Source organism: Macaca fascicularis, chromosome 1 (genome assembly GCF_037993035.2).
Source record: "Macaca fascicularis isolate 582-1 chromosome 1, T2T-MFA8v1.1".
Taxonomy (NCBI): domain Eukaryota; kingdom Metazoa; phylum Chordata; class Mammalia; order Primates; family Cercopithecidae; genus Macaca; species Macaca fascicularis.
The window spans coordinates 220,916,353-220,934,538 of NC_088375.1; the positions used below are offsets into that span (position 1 = coordinate 220,916,353).

Genomic DNA, 18,186 nt, shown 5'->3' on the forward strand with positions numbered 1-18,186 from the left:
GGCCAGCATCATCCCAATATTGAAACCTGGCAGAGACACAACAAAAAAAGAAAGTTTCAGGCTAATATCCCTGGTGAACATCGATGTGAAAATCCTCAATAAAATACTGGCAAACCGTATCCAGCAGCACATCAAAAACTTATCCACCACAATCAAGTTGGCTTTATCCCTGGGATGCAAGGCTGGTTCAACATACACAAATCAATAAACATAATCCATCACATAAACAGAACCAAAGACAAAAACCACATGATTATCTCAATAGATGCAGAAAATGCCTTCAATAAAATTCAACACCCCTTCATGCTAAAAACTCTCAATAAACTAGGTACTGATGGAATGTATCTCAAAATAATAAGAGCTATTTATGACAAACCCACAGTCAATATCATACTGAATGGGCAAAAGCTGGAAGCATTCTCTTTGAAAACTGGCACAAGACAAAGATGCCCTCTCTCACCACTTTTATTCAACATAGTATTGGAAGTTCTGGCCAGGGCAATCAGGCAAGAGAAAGAAATAAAGCGTATTCCAATAGGAAGAGAGGAAGTCAACTTGTCTCTGTTTGCAGATGACATGATTGTATATTTAGAAAACCCCATCTTCTCAGCCCAAAATCTTCTTAAGCTGATAAGCAACTTCAGCAAAGTCTCAGGATACAAAATCAATATGCAAAAATCACAAACATTTTTATACACCAATAATAGACAAACAGAGAGCCAAATCGTGAGTGAACTCCCATTCACAGTTGCTACAAAGAGAATAAAATACCTAGGAATCCAACTTGCAAGGGATGTGAAGGAGCTCTTGAAGGAGAACTACAAACCACTGCTCAAGGAAATAAGAGAGGACACAAACAAATGCAAAAACATTCCATGCTCATGCATAGGAAGAATCAATATTGTGAAAATGGTCATACTCCCATTAATTTATAGATTCAATGCTGTCCCCATCAAGCTACCACTGACTTTCTCCACAGAATTAGACAAAACGACTCTAAATTTCATATGGAACCAAAAAAGAGCCTGTAGAGCCAAGACAATCCTAAGTCAAAAGAACAAAGCTGGAGGTATCACGCTACCTGACTTCAAACTATAATATAAGGCTACAGTAACCAAAACAGCATGGTACTGGTACCAAAACAGATATATAGACCAGTGGAACAGAACAGAGGCCTCAGAAATAATGCCACACATCTACAACCATCTGATCTTTGACAAACCTGACAAAAACAAGCAATAGGGAAAGGATTCCCTATTTAATAAATGTTGTTGGGAAAACTGGCTAGCCATATGCAGAAAACTGAACTGGACTCCTTCCTTACACCTTATACAAAAAGTAACTCAAGATGGATTAAAGACTTAAATGTAAGACCTAAAACCATAAAAACCCTAGAAGAAAACCTAGGCAATCCCATTCAGGACCTAGGTATGGGCAAAACTTCATGACTAAAACACCAAAAGCAATGGCAAGAAAAGCTAAAATTGACAAATGGGATCTAATTAAACTAAACAGCTTCTGCACAGCAAAAGAAACTATCATCAGAGTTAACAGGCAGCCTACAGAATGGAAGAAAATTTTTACAACCTATGAATCTGACAAAGGGCTAATACCCAGAATCTACAAGGAACTTATTTACAAGAGAAAAACAACCCCATCAAAAAATGGCGAAGGATATGAACAGACAGTTCTTAAAAGAAGACATTTATGAGGCCAACAAACACATGAAAAAAAGCTCATCACTGGTCATTAGAGAAATGCAAACCAAAACCACAATGAGATACCATCTCACACCAGCTAGAATGGCAATCATTAAAAAGTCAGGAAACAACAGATGCCAGAGAGGATGTGGAGAAATAGGAACACTTTTACACTATTGGTGGGAGTGTAAATTAGTTCAAAACAGTGTAGGATTCCTCAAGGATCTAGAACCAGAAGTACCATTTGACCCAGCAATCCCATTACTGGATATACCCAAAGGATTATAAATTATTCTACTATAAAGACACATGTATACATATGTTTATTACTGCACTATTCACAATAGCAAAGACTTGTGGCCAACCCAAATGCCCATCAATGATAGACTGGATAAAGAAAATGTGGCACATATACACCACGGAATACTATGCAACTCTAAAAAAGGATAAGTTCATGTCATTTGCAGGGACATGGATGAGGCTGGAAACCATCATTCTCAGCAAACTAACACAAGAACAGAAAACCAAACATCGCATGTTCTCACTTATAAGTGGGAGGTGAACAATGAGAGCACATGGATGCAAGGAGGGAAATATCACATACCAGGGCCTGTTGGGGGTTGGGGGATTAGGGGATGGACAGCATTAGGAGAAACACCTAATGTAGATCAATGACGGGTTGATGGTTGCAGCAAACCACCATGGCACATGTATATTTATGTAACAAACCTGCACGTTCTGCACATGTATCCCAGAACTTAAAGTATAATAAAAATAAATAAATAAAATAAAAATGTAGATTGTTAAACAACAACAACAAAAAGCAGTAATCACTGTTACAATTTTGTATTTATTTGTGTGATTACTATGTTATTCAGGTATAATTGCATATAGCAAAATGCATAGATCTTAAGCACATAGTTTGAGCTATTTTGACAAAAGATCAATTTTGATAAATGCTATATACATATCACCCCAGAAAGTTCCTTCTTGTTCCCACCTAGTCAAGACCTCCTTGACCCAAAGCAACCATTTTCTTGATTTTTAACACTGTAATTAATTGTGTTGGTTCTGGAATTTCATATAGGTGGAATCATATAGTTTGTGCTCTTTGGTGTCTGGCTTCCTTCATCAGCATGTTTTTGAGACTCATCCTTGTTACAGGTATCAACAGTTTATTTCTTTTTTTTAATTGCTCAGTAATATCCCATTGTATCAACATGCCAGTTTATCCATTCTATTATTGAAGATCTATGTTGTTAACAATTTCAGACTATTATGAATAAAGTTACTATGAATATTCTTGTAGAATTTTTTCAGACATACGTTTTCATTTCTTTTGGCAAATACCTAGGAATTGCTGGGTCATAGGATAGCTGTATATATAACATTTTAAGAAAATGCTAGTTTTCAAAACTGATGGGACCATTTTATACTCCCACCAACATATGGGTGTTACAGTTGATCCAGGTCCTTGCCAACATTTGGCACTGTCAGGTTTTTTTCTTTTTCTTTTTTCTTTTTCTGTCTAATTTAGCTATTCTAGTAGATGTGCAGTGGTAACTAATTTTGGTTTTAATTTGGAATTTTCCTGATGACTAATGATGTTGAGCACCTTATTATGTTCTTCTTGATCATTTACACATCTTTTATGAACTGTCTACTAACTATTCAAGTATTTTGCTCATTTCTATTGGGTTGTTTTCTTTTTATTACTGAATTATAAGCATTTTATACATATTCTGAATACAAATTATTTGTGGGATGTAGGCATTGTAAGAATTTTCTCTTAGCTCCTGGCTTGTCTTTTCATTTTCTTAATGGTGTCTTTGATGAGCAAAATGTTTTAAGTTCAATTTGTCCATTTCTTTCTTTTTTTCATCCTTCTGTGTCCTCTCTAAGGAACCTTTGCCTAACCTTAGGTTGTGAATATATTTCCCTGTAGTTTCTTCTAAAAGACAAACATAAAAGCTGAAAGTTTTTAGCTTTTATGTTTAGTCTATAAATCCATTTCAAATGCATTTTTGTATATGATATGAGGTAGGGATGAAGATTTGTTTTTCCACCCAGTGTGGATATCCAGTTGTTCTAGCACTATTTATTAAAAAGGCTTTCAATTCCCCATTGAATTGCCATGGCAGTCTTGTTAACCATATATGTGTCCATCTATTTCTGGACTTTTTAGTCTTTCTACAATGCCACACTGTTGTGATTACCATAACTTTATAGTTAGTTTTTAAGTCAGAGAAAGTCCTCTAACTTGGTTTTATTAAATATTGTTTTAGAAATTCTATGCCATTTGCATTTCCAAGTACATTTTAGAATCAGCTTATTTATTTCCTGGAAAAGAGCCAGCTAGGATTTTGATTAGGATAGGTGGAATTTACAGATCAACTTAGGGAGAATTGGTATCATAATAATACTGAGTCTTCCAATGCAGAACATGGCATATCTCTATACTTAGTTTTTTCATTTCTATCATCAATATTTATAATTTTCAGTTGAAAGATATTGACATCTTTAAAAAACTTATCCCCAAATATTTTGTAGTTTTGAATGCTATTTTAAATGATATTTGTTAGTTTGCTTTCCAATTGTTTCTTGCTAATAGATAGTATTAAATTATGTTTCATATGTTAACTTTATAGCATGTGACATTGGTATATTCGCTTACTAGATCTAGTAGAGTTTTTGGTAGATCTCTTAGAGTTTTCTACATAGAAAATTATGTCATCTATAGTGACAGCTTTCTTTCTTCCTTCCTAGTCTTTATGATTTTGTTTTACTTTCCTGCCTTTTTGCACTGGCTAGGACTTTGGCTAATGATGCAAGCAAATATCCCTTGACTCGTCCCAACTTAAGAAGAGGAGTGCTCAATATTTCAACAATGAGGAGTCATGATTATTGTAGATGCTCTTTAACAGATTGAGGAAATCTCCTCCTATCCCTAGTTATGTGGATTTTAAAAATCATGAATGGGTTTAATTTTTTGGCAAATACGTTTTCTTCATCTAGTAAAGTGATCATATTCTATTTTTCTTTTAATCTGTTAATATTATAAATTTCATTAAATGATTTTCATTTGTTAAATAAACCTTGCATTCCTGGGATAAACTCCAGCCAGTCATGATGTATTATCCTTTTTAATATGTTGGTATGTAATTTTCTTATCTTGTAATGTCCTTGTTTGGATGCAATTTTTCATTTATTTGTCTATTTGATTAAAAGGTATTTGCAAGCTTCACGAGGCCTGCAATTACATCTCTTGTGCTCGCCTTTTTTTCTCTCACATGACTAAGAATGTAATACTAGGTTGTTGAAGGAATTACTGGATGAAAGCATATATGAGCAAATTATTTCTGGTCATAATATGTGAAAAGTGCCTTATAAGCATTAAAGCATAAAGCATACCCAACTATGGGTTTATTAGTAGTAGAAGAATTAGGACTACCTTGGTGCTTTTTATAGGGTTCAGAGTATGAGGCAAAGTAATCAATTTTACTGTAGAAAATGAATTCAGAACCGGGCAGCTTTCCTCGGCTGGACTCAGGGAAGACCATATTGTATTATTTCCTCTACCTAAGGGCCCTTTTAATGCTCTGTCAGTTCTCTGGAGCCAAGAGAAGTTCAGGACTTTAATATTTACTCTTACAAATGTTGATGACTCTCTCTTCCCACGGTGAAAAAAAAAATGCTGCTCATCTGATTCTGTGCCTAATTGTACATAACCATGTATGTAGATAGACGTGAAAAAATCTTTTTCACGATCAAGGCTGTTACAAGAATAACACAATGTTTATATGTGTATAATATATAACATTATATAGAGATTTGATACCTGAAAATATGATGCAGCTTCAACATATAAGAGATAACTGCAACAGAGAAATAAACACGTAAGTGTCTGTAAAATGCTACATTACCCCAATTTCACTAATTGTTAAATTTAGCATTCAAAATTTTTGTTACATTTAAAAATAATGCACATGTTTACTTTAGTTTGATTTTCTTTTTTCACCTTGGAAGAATTCCTGGGTATATATGATTCTCTAAGAGATCAGAAGCAACCTTAAACTAAATGAACCACTAACCAACTAATTACAAAAACTTTAAAAGGCATAAAAATCCTTACAAGACGTACACAGATCAACGAGTATACTGGATATGGGGTCTAGCTGCTGGTCTGAGCGTCTGCTGTGGGGTAGAGCTCAGAAGTGAGAGTACTTCTCTTGAGCCTACAAAGAAAAATCTTCAAAGGGCTGTTCTTTGTTTGGAGGGATTAGCCTGCAGCATCCCTCCGCTTATTTCCTGGCACAGATCATGGCCCTGACTTTGTTTATAATGACCAAGTCTTTGGTTCTGATTTTTTGTTTGTTTATTTTTGAGATGAAGTCTAGCTCTGTCACCAGGCTGGAGTGCAGTGGCGCGATCTCAGCTCACCGCAACCTCTTCCTCCCGGGTTCAAGCAATTCTCCTGCCTCAGCCTCCAGAGGAGCAGGCAGGTGCTGTCATGCCCAGCTAATTTTTATATTTTGTTTTAGTAGAGATGGGGTTTCACCATGTTGGCCAGGATGGCCTCAATCTCCTGACCTCATGATCCACCCACCTCGGCCTTCCAAAGTGCTGGGAATACAGGTGTGAGCCACCGTGCCTGGCCTGATTATTATTTTAGAATTAAAATATCCTAAGTTTCTGAAGCGAGAAAAGCAGTTTCCCTTCTTTCTAGTGCCTTCGGGCTGCTGGCGAAATGATGAACATGTTGAGCTTTACAAGCCAGAGATTCGATGAGAACAGAAACACACCTGCCGGGAAGAGAAAAGGCTGCTCAGAGGGAGGATTCAGAACCTGGAGCCTGCTCTGCGGGGAGGGACTGGGGCCAGGTCCTGGTTGGCTTGTGCTCTTCTCTTTTACAAGCAAGTCTCATGTATCTACAAAATCACACCAGACCACCCAAAGCTGCCCCTGCCAACTGACCACACACACCCCTGCCTGAGAGGCATGTTTCAACGTACAACAGACGCCTGCCACTCAGGGGACATCAAACGTGCATGAGAACTCGCGAACCTTGAAACAGGTGGTTGTCAAAACTGGCTGAGGATTGGAACTCTGGGGAAATTTGCTAGAATATGTGTGGATTGCTGGGCCAGCTTCCCGATGGGTTGATCTTTTTTTTTTTTTTTTTTTTTTTTTTTGAGACAAGAGCCTCGCTCTGTTGCCCAGGCTGGAGTGCAGTGGCATGATCTCGGCTCACTGCAAGCTCCGCCCCCCGGGTTCACGCCATTCTCCTGCCTCAGCCTCCTGAGTAGATGGGACTACAGGCGCCTGCCACCACATCTGGCTAATTTTTTTTTTTTGTATTTTTAGTAGAGACGGGGTTTAACCATGTTAGTCAGAGTGGTCTCGATCTCCTGACCTTGTGATCCGCCCATCTTGGCCTCCCAAAGTGCTGGGATTACAGGAGTGAGCCACCGCGCCCAGCCCCGATGGGTTGATCTTTAGGTGGCCGGCTGGGAATGTGCAATCTCAGCACTGTTGCTGGGTGGGTCTGTGGAGTTGACCCTTGGTAACCACTGCACTAGACCACCTAGGTCTCTGCCACTTCCACACTGTGGACACTTCGATGGATCATTCTTTGTGGTGGGTACCATCCAGTGCCTTGCTGGATATTCAGCAGCATTTCTGAACTCTTCTTGCCAGATACCAGTAGCACCCCTTCCTGTCCCCTCCCATGTCACCATATGACAACCCAAAAGATCTCCAGTCGTTGTCAAATGTTCCCAGGCAGCAAACTCCCTTCCATGGTAACTACTGTCCTAGACTGTTTACAAGGTTATTAGTGATGGTGACAGCAATAATGAGGAACCAGGCTCTGTGCCCACCACTCACTGCATCTCACTCTGTGTAATCCTCACGGTCATATTCTTAAGCAATCTTTTCATCATTGTTTATAAAACTCAGTGAATTTAAACAGCTTTCTCAAGGTCATGGGTAATCAGTGGCCAAGCTTGATGTCCCCACGCTGTTTGACTCCAAAGTGAACTCAGGGGTCAGATAGATCCAGAGGGTGACAGAAACCTCATCCTGGAGACTGGGGGTTCTTCCAAGGCTTGTTCTTGTCACTATTTTTTTTTCTTTTTTTTGAGACGGAGTCTCACTCTGTCGCCCAGGAGTGCAGTGGTGCGATCTCAGCTCACTGCAAAGCTCCGCCTCCTGGGTTCACACCATTCTCCTGCCTCAGCCTCCCAAGCAGCAGGGACCACAGGCACCCACCACCACGCCCGGCCAATTTTTTGTATTTTTAGCAGTGACAGGGTTTCACCGTGTTAGCCAGGATGATCTAGATCTCCTGACCTCGTGATCTGCCCGCCTCTGCCTCCCAAAGTGCTGGGATTACAGACGTGAGCCACCACACCCAGCCTCTTGTCACTGTTTAACAAAGTATAACGGCTCCTCTCTGTCTACTCTCCTGGATCCATACTCTTTAGCCTGTCAGGCCAGGCTGTCCCTACCTCACATCCCCTGATCAGCTACATTATAATCTTAGGCCTATCTTCTCTCTAACCCTGAACGTACCTTGCTCATTTTCACTGTAGGGCTGTTTCTTTCATTCAGGGGTCTCATACTCAAATGTCTATAGAGGCCTAGAGGGTAAATTAACAAACAAAGTGGGCTCAGTGCAAGATGTAAATGGCAATGGATCTTTCAGCCTCCTTTGGAGAGACTTTGGGAATGGTGGGGACTGTGGCCTCAGTGGAGCACCTGCTCTATCGAGACAGGGCAGCTGCTTCTCCATCTTGCCCTGTACTAGTCTTGCTGGATATTTTATTTTTCAAGAAATAAAATGTGGAATATGGAATAATATGTATGACTTATCAATTTTTAAATTTTGGTGGTTCTACAAGTTCAAAAAAAACCACCCGTGGCCTGGCTCTGGGCTGAAGCTGGGTTTTGGCTTGAAGTCCCCTGCCCTAATTTCTCTTCGAAGACTTTTCTGCATTTATCTGAGTCCTCATCCTCCAAGGCAGGGCTCAGGCTTGGGCTCAGGCTCCCAGTCATGCATCCTTCCTGGACCACTCCTGACTCCTTTCCAGTATCCTTATCACTTGTACCACATACCTTGGCCTTTGATCCTATATATGGTTGGATTTGTCTTTACTTCACAGGTTCTTTTATCTTGTCTCCCCAAGAACAATGAGAGCTGCCTCAAGGGGTAGAATTATGCTTTTTGTTTTCTTTTGAATTCATTACAGCATAGCAAAAAGCTCAACACACAAAACATACTTAGTAAATACCTGTTCAACAGAATAAAAGCCATTCCCCATAACCAACCCTGATCTCTTGTGCTGGACTGTAAACCTACCTCCTTTTGTTAGTCCTTCACAGATTATGTGGTGGATCTGAACACATCAGGTAGAACCTTTGATAAACTTAAAGCCCTTCACTGAATCACTCTGTAGCCACCGTTTTCTCTAGGCCAAAAGCTCTAAATATTTTGAGAAAATTGTACAAGACCATCCATCCTGATTCTCATGGCTTTGGGTGTTGTTCCGAAATGAAATCTTGGTACACGCACCATTTCACTGCCTCCTTTTCAGTTTCCCAATTTGGAAAAAGGAAAAATATGAATTATTCCCCTCTTCGCTTTCTTTTCTAACTGAAGTGATAGATTTCAGAGTTGTATAAAGCTAAGATTATTGTTTATCTTACCTCAGATTCAGGGAGGTGGCCAGCATTCCAACGTGCAAATCCCCAGGCCACTGTGAACAGCCATTTGGAGAATCCACCACATGGAAAATCCTCCAGGTCAATGCAAATGTTATTTATAAATAGGGCTTTGGCTCGAAATCTCTACGGTCTTAACTAGGTGTGAGTTATGTGCATGTTTCAGTTTCTAATTTTTCTTTTCTTGTTAAGAAGTAGTATATGGGCTGGGTGCGGTGGCTCACACCTGTAATTCCAGCATTTGGGAAGGCTGGGGAGGGTAGATTGTTTGAAATCAGCAGTTTGAGACCAGCCTGGCCAACAAGGTGAAACCCCATCTCTACTAAAAATACAAAAATTAGCCAGGCATGGTGCTGTGCGCCTGTAATCCCAGCTACGTGGGAGGCTGAGGCAGGAGCATCACTTGAATTCAGGAGGCGGAGGTTGCAGTGAGCCAAGATCACGCCACTGCATTCCAGCCTGGGCGACAGAGCGAGACTCTGTCTCAAAAAAAAAAAAAAAAAAATTTAGCCAGGTGTGGTGGCACACACCTGTAGTCCCAGCTCTCAGGAGGCTGAGGTGGGAGGATTACTTGAGCCCGGGAGGCAGAGGCTGCAATGAGCCAAGATCATGCCACTGCACTCCAACCTGGGGTGACACAGTGAGACGCTGACTCAAAAAAAGAAAAAAAAAGAAAAAAGAAAAAAAAATAGTAGTAGTGTATGCCCACTGTAGAAACTTCAGGAGACACAGATAATCAAAGAGAACAGAAAAATAATCTGTAGTTCGACTATCCAGAGAACTACTCATTTTGTAGGAGTCATACACTCACACACACACCCCTTACATAGTATAGGTATCATTATAATATACAACATATAATATATATATAATGTATAATATATATTCACATACATAACTTATACAAATGGAATCATTGTATACACACTCTTTTGACAACTGCAGAAGCAGCCAGGGTTCTGTGGTTGTAAGTGACAGAAAGTCATTCTGCCTAATCTAACAAAAGAAAGCTATGGCAGAATACCAAGATGGTTTAAAGATTCAAATACTAATTTAAACAATCCAGCCTTGGGAAGGCTGGGGACCAGGGTGCATCTTGGAATCTAGGCAGTGGGTCAGACTCTTTAGGGTGTCTCTCTTGGGAAGACTCAGTTCCCACCATTTTCTGGTAGGGCAGCTTTCCACTCAAGATCTGAACTGCGGAGGGAGGTCTGATTGGAGTAGCTGGGTCATGTGCCTGGACCGCTGGTATAGTTGTCCGTGTTATGTGCTGCATTAGCCTTGGGAGCACGCTCATAGTAGTCTAGGACTGTGCAGTGCCCAGCCAGAGCAATCTGTGTGGTGGCCCTTACACATACACGCCCACCCTGAATAACAGCGCTTCCCAAGTTGCTGGGACAGGAGCGGGAAAATTCCCCAAAGCAAAGGTGTCACCCGTGGAACGGTGAATAAATGCTAGGCAGGCAAAAACAAAAGATGTCTTCTACATCTATTTCCCTGAACTTTATCTCATGGTCATCCTTGATGTAATGTAATATTTCCTTCCCCATAGCAGTTTTTTGTAGGTTGCATCATATTCTGTGATATGGCTATACCATGCTTTATTTAGTATAATTAGACATATTGTTGTCTGTGTTGTTCGCAGCTCTATCCTAAGCACGTAGGATGGTCCCTGGCACAGAGTAATGCCCAATATGTATTTGTTACTTTAATTGTTTTCTAATTGTTTGGTATTATATAAAGCCACTGTAGACACCTCACAGGTAAATCTTAGTGCATATGGATGATTATATCTAATAGGGTGAGCAACTTATTCTGTTTGCCTGGGGCTTTCTGAACTTCCTGTGTCCTGGGCACCATCTCAATCCTGGGCAAAGGGAATCATCCCAATAGCCAAGTACCCTGCTCTGATCTGAGCCCTGGAAGCCATATCTTGCTGTTAGAGAGGGGAAGTATAGAAAATTCAACCCAAGGAAGAGAGAAGCCGGCCCAAACCACTGAGTATCGACTGCAAACCACCCTCCATCTACCTCCTTCTTGGTGCTCCTACTCTTATCCTGCCAAGCCTTCCCAGGGGACAGTCACACCCTCACCCCAGGAGGGCTGAGAACAAACACCGGTGCAAAGGAGGGCACAGGTCAGGAGGAGGGATTCGCTTCCGTCCCCGGCTATGAGGCATCATCCTTTCAGTCATCCCCTGAAAGCTGCACGCTGTAACTTGGTGACCCCCTTGTTTCCTTGAAGAGCATTTCGAGCCAAAACTTTTCTTCTTCTTCCTGGGGCAGAGACTGAGGTCAGTGGTGGGAGGAGTCTTGTGCATTTTCATGTACAGTAACAAGCCACACAGGAAGTACCAGGAATTCAGTCGAGTTAGGGTCACTGTGGGCCCAGAGTTGGCTTGGAGGATGAATGGCTGATGTGTGGCCACTTCTCGGAAATGCACAGCAGGAACCTTCTAGTGGCCAATGAGCGGTGCTACATTTTTCATTCATGTACTTTCTGCAAATCCACCTTTTACTTTTATCGAAATGATACACAAATATTAGCATGATAAGGCTTATAACAAACACCATGGTCTCCTGCCCCCTCCTCTCACGCCTGACCCTAACTTCCCTGAGACAACTTCTTTTTGCTCTTTTCACTCGTGTTATCCCCCATGTTTTCAAATAGTATGCTTATCCCTCCATGTGTTGATTTTAAAAATGTAGGTGTTATCCGGCACAGTGGTGTTCAAAGGGTGGTCCCTGGACAGGCAACCTCGGCATCACCTGGTGAGTATTGATCCACTTATTCACTCATGTATTCTTTATTTTTCAAAAAACCAGTGTTTACTGAAGGGCACCATAATCTAAGCATTGTCCAGGCTGGCACGTTCCAAGACAGTCATCATCAGCCACAGATGACTTCTGAGCCCTTGAAATGGGGCTGGTCCACACTGAGATGAGCTGAATTATAAAATACACATCCGATTTTAAAGACATAGTGTAAAAAAAAAGGAATGTAATATATCTCAATGATTATGTGTTGATATGATTCTATTTTTGTCATACTATGCTAAATAAAATATGCTGTTGACATTAATTCCACCTGTTTCTTTTATCCTTTTTGATGTGGCTACTGGAAATTTTTAAATGACATTTCCAGCAAACAGAAATGCAGATGTTTAGGTCTCTCTGACCTTCTGAATCAGAAACTCTGGGGGCAGGCTCTGCCCATCCAGGTGTGAACAAACCAGCATCCAGGTGATGCTGACGCTGCTAAAGTTTGATAACCACTGGTTTACTCCTCTGCAGATAACAAGGATTTAGAAAAGAAGGGATGGGCCTGGCACGGTGGCTCATGCCTGTAATCCCAGCACTTTGGGAGGCTGAAGCAGGCAGATTACCTGGGGTCAGAAGTTCGAAACTAGCCTGGCCAACAAGGTGAAACTCCATCTCTACTAAAAATACAAAAATTAGCCGGGTGTGATAGCGGGTACCTGTAATCCCAGCTACTCGGGAGGCTGAGGCAGGAGAATCACTTGAACCCTGGAGGCGGAGGTTGCAGTGAGCCGAGATCACGCCACTGCACTCTAGCATGGGCGACAGAACAAGTCTCCATCTCAAGGAAAATAAAAGAAAGAAGAGGGGGACGGCAATGGTGTGTGTTTGTGTGGAGTCCCCAAAGCTATGTCCACCTATGAACTCCCGTTTATGTGAGTGAAAAAGAAAATCTTTTTGCCTTAACCTAGCAGGAGTTTTGTCGGCTTAAGAGTCCTGACTGGTACAGACCCTGTTAACAATTTGTCCTTCCCTGAATTGTCCTTTCTTCTCCCAAAAGTGTCTAATTTTGATAAGTTCTTCCTGACCTCCCTATTTAATGGGTGTCTCTCCCCTCCTAGTCTCTGGCCTCCCTTCCTGGTTTATTGTTTTTCCACAGCATTTATCACAATCTGACATGCTATATACTTTAATCCTTTTTTCGAGGTCTATATTCTCTCCATTAGAACAGAAGTTGCATAAACATAGGAGTTTTTATTTGTTTTGCCTTCTGCTGTGTCCCCAACACCTAAACCAGCACTGTTTGATCAAAATATCATTTAAAAATTTCCAGTAGCCACATCAAAAGGGAAAAAAGAAACAGATGGAATTAGCATATTTTATTAAGCACAATATAATAAAAATAAAATTATGTCAACTTAGAATCATTGAGATACATTTCTTTTTTTTTTCACACTATGTCTTTAAAATCAGATGTGTATTTTATAATTCCAGTGCATCTCAGTGTGGACCAGCCCCATTTCTAGGGTTCAGTAGCCATCTGTGGCTGATGGTGACTGTTTTAGAACGTGCCAGCCTACTGTCCTTCAGTAAATATTGTTAAAAAAAAAAATAGAGGCTGGGCGCGTGTCTCACGCCTGTAATCCCAGCACTTTGGGGGGCCGAGGTGGGCAGATTATGAGGTCAGGAGATTGAGACCATCCTGGTGAACACAGTGAAACCCCGTCTCTACTAAAAATACAAAAAAATTAGCCGGGCGTGTTGGCGGGCGCCTGTAGTCCCAGCTTCTCGGGAGGCTGAGGCAGGAGAATGGCGTGAACCCGGGAGGCGACGGAGCTTGCAGTGAGCGGAGATCGCGCCACTGCACTCCAGCCTGGGAGACAGAGTGAGACTCCGTCTCAAAAAAAAAAAAAAAAAGAAAGAATACACGAGTGAATAAGTGAATCAATACTGCTCTGGAGGTTGGAATGCCCATAATAGGCAGGACAAGATCTTGGAGCACGGCACATTGGCATCAAGGGGAGAATGAAGGTTTTGATAGATGAAGCCCGAAAGATGCGTCTTTGGTTCCGGATCTATCACCTAGCAAGAGAAAGAACTGCCAAGTTGATACAAACTTAGAAACTAGTTCTAGTACAACGTCGCTACAGTGGTTAAGGTTTGGGACTTTTAAAAAACAAAATGGGGACCCAATTCTTTACATGAAAATGTTGTAATGTGTTTTTAATTGGATGAGTTTGCTGAAGGAGATGAAAGGAGAGAGGCTGCCTGCTCATGTTAAGTGCCTCAAAATGGGCCTCAAAATCAATTAAAGCTAAAACTAATTAGCAGAGGAATTAATTGAAAAGGAGATTTTAAAAATTCGATTTGTTTGCAAACCATTTTAGGCACAAAATTCAGTTTCGTATTGATTTCAGGTTCCCATCTGAATCAATAAAAATCAAACATGGTTTTCAAAAGTAGAGTTGTCAGGGCCGAGATGATGATCCTCTTTGAGGGCAGTTGGTTAATGGCCTGAGGTTTTAAAAGCATCACACATGGTGCCACAGGGAGGCAGGAAACCCTGGAGTTTGCACAACTAGATGATCGTCATGGAGCTCCACCACCTACATCTGCGTTGGCTGACCTTCCCCTGCATAGCTCTCGACCAAGGAAAAATTATATTTCACTTCTGCAATCAAGCATTTCAGTGGAAAGTAATCTCTGTTTATTTGTGCCAATTTTCCTAAATTGCTCAAGTGTGGCAGGAAAACATGTGAAGTGGACTCAAATCGTCTTTCTGATCTTTTTTTCCTTCATGTTCTCCCCATCGCACCCTCAACTATCATCACTCTCCCAAACTGACGGTTTTGACTTCCATCAGAAAAGAGCACTAGGTGGGATGTGACATGTGACAGCTACATACGAAAGTTTTTCTTGTTGTTTGTTTGTTTTGTTTGTTTTGAGATGGAGTTTTGCTCTTGTCTCCCAGGCTGGAGTGTAATGGCACAATCTTGGCTCACCGCACTGCAACCTCCGCCTCCCGGGTTCAAGCGATTCTCCTGCCTCAGCCTCCTGAGTAGCTGGGATTACAGGCGCCTGCCACCATGCCAGGCTAATTTTTGAATTTTTAGTAGAGATGGGGTTTCACCATGTTGGCCAGGCTGGTCTCGAATTCCCGACCTCAGGTGATTCACCCGCCTTGGCCTCCCAAAAAGCTGGAATTACAGGCATGAGCCACCGCTCCTGGCACTACATACAAGAATTTAATGGACACGAGCTAATAAAAAAACCTCATCTGATAAGGACAAGTGCAGCTCCCTCAGAATGTTCCCTCTGATGGCCCCCACAAGGTGTTTCTGAATGTGCTGACTTGCCTCTTGTCTCATGATCTGTTAAGGGATCCATATCCTCTCCCAACCTCTTTCTCCTCACCTTCTTCCCTTTCTTTCTATTCTTTCTATTGCAGGTGGCATTTTTTGGCCACTCTATGTGTGCCACTCTATGTGTCAAGCATTGGGTTCAGCACTCAATGCAAATAGCCTCATAGCATTCATTTATTGAAGTCCTACTCTGTGCAAGACATTGTTCTAGGCACTGAGGATACAGCAGAGAACACAAGAGTAAAATCCCTGCCCTCAAAGAGCTTATATGCTAGTGAGAAAGCAAGAATATCTGCCATAAATTAGTACAATACAGATTGTCAAGACAGTGTGGCAATTCCTCAAAGACCTAAAAATAGATATACCATTCAACCCAGCAATCCCATTACTGGGTATATACCCAAAGGAACACAAATTGTTCTATAATAAAGGCACATGTACATGTATGTTAATCGTAGCACTAGTCACAATAGCACAGACATGGAATCAACCTAAATGTCCGTCAATGGTAGACTGGATAAAGAAAATGTGGTGCATATATACTATGGAATGACTACTGTGTGGCCACAAAAAAGAACGAGATCATGTCCTTTTCAGGGACATGGATGGAGCTAGAAGCCATTATCCTTAGCAAACTAACACAGGAATAGAAAACCAAATACCACATGTTCTCATTTATAAGTGGGAGCTAAATGATGAGAACGCACGGACACATGCGTTGGGAACAACATACACTGGGGCCTATTGAAGGGTGGGAGAGGGGTGGGAGGAGGAGGAGGATCAGGAGAAATAACTAATGGGTACTAGGTGACAAAATAATCTGTAAAACAAACCCCCATATCACAAGTTTACCTATGTAACAAATACGCACATGTACCCCTGAACACAAAATAAAAGTTAAATTAAAAATAATTTTCAGAATAGGCTTAAAGAAAACAACAACAACAAAAGCAGATTTTCAGGAAGCAGTGAGTATTAAGGAGACTGAGGCAGGACATGGGGAGAGGAGGTGCTGGTTGGGAAGTGGGTGGATTGGAACCCTATATGGGTGCCAGGAGGGCCCCCTGCAGAGGTGGTATCTGAGTAAAGAGCTGAAGGAAGTGAGCGGTCAGCCATGTGGATGACTGAGGGAATAGGAACTCGGGTGGAGAGAGCAGTCTGTTCCAAGTTCTGAGGCAGGAGCAACCCTGTGTGTTTGCAGAGCAGCCAAGAGGCCTGTGCAGCCAGAGACAAGAGAAGGAAGGGCAAGTGGGACACAAGGACAGTGGTGCTGTGAGATCCCCATGGGTGCGTCAGGACCGCGTGCGCTGGGAGCCACTGCAGCACCCTGAGCCCAGGAGCTGCAGGATCTGACTTAGGATTCAACAGGATCACGCTGCCTGCATTTTGGAGAATGGAGCAAGGCGGGTCAACCGCAGGTGCCTATCACATCTGATCATTCACACTTGAGATCATCATCACTGTTTCCCCATTTTACAGATGAGTGCTGTAAAGGCTAATCTTTTTTAAAAATGAGGAAAATCAGCTGGGCAAGGTGGCTCACGCCTGTAATCCAAACACTTTGGGAGGCCAAGGCGGGTGGATCACCTGAGGTCAGGAGTTTGAGACCAGCCTGGCCAACATGGTGAAACCTTGTCTCTACTAAAAATACAAAAATTAGCTGGGCATGATGGTGGGCGCCATCCTAGGTACTCGGGAGACTGAGACAGGAGAATTGCTTGAACCCAGAAGGCGCAGGTTGCAGTGAGCCGAGATCATGCCACTGCACTCCAGTCTGGGTGACAGAACGAGACTCCATCTCAAAAAAAAAAGGAAAAAAAAAAGAGGGAAATCATGACCCTTATGGAGCTATAAGATGAACATCTGATAAACATTTTCATTTTACTCATAATGAAGGAACCAAGTAATTGCTATAACTGGGTCAAAGGAGAAGTCAAAAAACAGACACACTTACAGCTTAGGGATGCTGGAATACATGGCAAATGAAGGCCAAACTGGCTCCTTCCACGGGACTTCCATAGAACAGAACAGAATTTGTATGCCTACAGACAGCAAGCGTTGTGCCTTGTTATCAGTAATCTACAACTTACATAAGATTAGAGTCAGATAACCTGCAGAGGTATCTCTGTGGCAATGCATAGCTTGGCACTGAAACACACATTTTTCCTTACAGAAGAAAAATAATCTCAGGCTTAAAGAGGTAAAGAAACATGGCTGAGTTGCCTCAGTCACTGTCAAAACTAGGAGTTACATCCAAATTGTTGTGATTTCCAAGTCTGTGCCCTCCATCTCTTGCCTTTACCAGGCTGACATCCAGTGACTTAAGAAAAACAGATAACCTTCTAAAATATTTTCAGAGATCTGGAGAGCAGTAAAACTTGGTTATATAAAGTGATCTTCTCCAAAGAAACACATCGCTTAATATCCAAATCAACAAATATTTCCTGAATGTCTGCTCTGTGCAAAGCACAGAAATAGGGCACAGGAGACCCAAAGATAAATAAGAAATAGCTTCCAATAAGCCAGCGATGTAATGATGCAAGAAACAACCCTCGCACAGTGCGGATGCTCAGAACTCAGCATCTTAACCCAGCGTGCTGACGGAAGACCCTTCACTCTGTTTCCTGAGTCTGTGATTTTATA

At 41.7% G+C, this 18,186-nt stretch overlaps 1 protein-coding gene across 3 annotated transcripts in view; it reads right to left on the reverse strand.

Moving 5' to 3' along the window:
• KAZN (kazrin, periplakin interacting protein) overlaps positions 1–18,186 on the reverse strand; it is a 1,227,887-nt gene that overhangs the window by 759,302 nt on the left and 450,399 nt on the right. The window lies entirely within an intron of this gene.